Genomic DNA, 1,796 nt, shown 5'->3' on the forward strand with positions numbered 1-1,796 from the left:
AAAAAAAAAAAAATAGCCTGGTGTGGTAGCAGACACCTGTAATCCCAGCTACTTGGAGGCTGAGGCAGGAGAATCACTTGAACCTGGGAGGCGGAGGTTGCAGTGAGCTGAGATCGCACCACTGCACTCCGGCCTGGGTGACAGAGCGAGACTCTGTCTCAAAAAAAAAGAAAAAAACAGATGTGACCTGGGCACTTTTCCTGGTACTGGGACCCGCCCCCACCAAGGGAGGCTACTTCTCTGGGCTTCAGTTCCCCACCTGTAGATGAAGGTGACAACACAGGACTTGCCCCAAAGATTATGAGGGGCAGGGAGGGTACAAGCACCACCCCCAGGTCAGTGGGCAGCCCCAGGGCCTCTCATGGCCACAGCCTCGGGTGAGATAAGGCTCAAGAGAGAGGGCAACTACAGAGGCCTTCTTGGAAGAGGCATCACTGCCCTGGGCCAGCCTGGGTGTTGGCTGCAAGGTTCTCCCCTGTGGCCAGGCTCCAGGGGCCCTGGTGTCCTTTCTGGGCCCCTCCCTGGAGGTGCTCCTCAGCCTGGGGCTCACTCTTGGCCATCACAGGCTGCAGGTTGTAATCCCCCTTCTGTCCCAGGGTGCTGGGCTCCCCAGGGCTGGGCTTGTCCACCCCTTGGACTCTAGGGGTCCACATAGTGGAGCAGGGTGGGGCCCCGAGTTGCAGCCGCCACTTCCTTCTTCCTTCTGGAAGGATTTTGAGCTCAGGTGATAATGCTGGGGCCACCTCAAGAGGACCAAGTCCTGAATTTTGAGGTCCTGGGAGGGGGCAGGGGCAGGGTGTAGGGAGAGAGAAGCATCCAAGCAGCCGTGGCAGGAGATACAGGCAGCCCAGGCAGGCAGTCAGCACTGGGAGGCCCCACCTGGGTGCCAAATGGCAGTGAAGGGCCCATCAGGTCCCTCGAGGACTGAGGCCCCGGTGGGGAGGCACAGACCATGTGGGCGGGCAATGGGCAGAGGTGGCGAGTCCATCGGGGCTCAGGCTTCTCAGAAATGAGGCAGTAGCCCAGTTGCTGAGCCTGAGAGACTGGGCCTGAGCCCACACCACACCAGGAAGGTCTCAGGTCCACCTTCGCCCACAGACAAAGCTCCAGGGGTGAACCCTGGTGCTACCTGGGAGACTCCGGGGAGGAGGCAGCAGTGCCACTACTCATCCCTCTAGCCTTGCCCTGCTGCCCGTGGCAGCTCAGACTGGCTGTGGAGTGATCTCTTGCCTTCAGATCCCCCACAGCAACCCAAGGCCCCCATGTCCTCAGTCTCCCTGTTCAGCTATGCTTGCAGGGGCTGCCTGACCATCCATAGTGGCGTCTGCAGCCTCCCAACCTCAGTCTGCTGAGAGGTCTGTGGAAGGCTCCAGCCTGCCAGGGGGACGTAGGGACTACATGCCGGGCTTGGCAGCAGTGGCAGCCAGGTAGCTGGCCCTCTGCCTCTGGGGCTTCCCTGAGAGGTGCTGGCAATGTGGGGTTGGTTCACCTGCACCCCCTCCTCTGTCCTTCTTGGGGAAAGTGTCCAAGGGTGAAAGCCAGGTTTCGTCTGACTGGGGCCTGAGAAGGGGTGCCAGATCAGACACAGGACACTCTGTCAAATCTGAATTTCAGATAATCCACTTCTTTGGTGTAAGTATGTCTCCAGTCATAAGGTCAAGAGATCGAGACCATGCTGGTCAACATGGTGAAACCCCGTCTCTACTAAAAATACAAAAAATTAGCTGGGCATGGTGGCACGTGCCTGTAATCCCAGCTACTCAGGAGGCTGAGGCAGGAGAATTGCCTGAACCCAG

At 59.0% G+C, this 1,796-nt stretch overlaps 1 protein-coding gene across 3 annotated transcripts in view; it reads left to right on the plus strand.

Annotated features, from left to right (window-relative positions):
• Nucleotides 1-1,796, plus strand: part of NLRC3 (NLR family CARD domain containing 3) — a 41,759-nt gene that overhangs the window by 1,006 nt on the left and 38,957 nt on the right. The gene's annotated exons all lie outside the window — the stretch shown is intronic.

Source organism: Cebus imitator, unplaced genomic scaffold (genome assembly GCF_001604975.1).
Source record: "Cebus imitator isolate Cc_AM_T3 unplaced genomic scaffold, Cebus_imitator-1.0 Scaffold322, whole genome shotgun sequence".
Lineage (NCBI taxonomy): Eukaryota > Metazoa > Chordata > Mammalia > Primates > Cebidae > Cebus > Cebus imitator.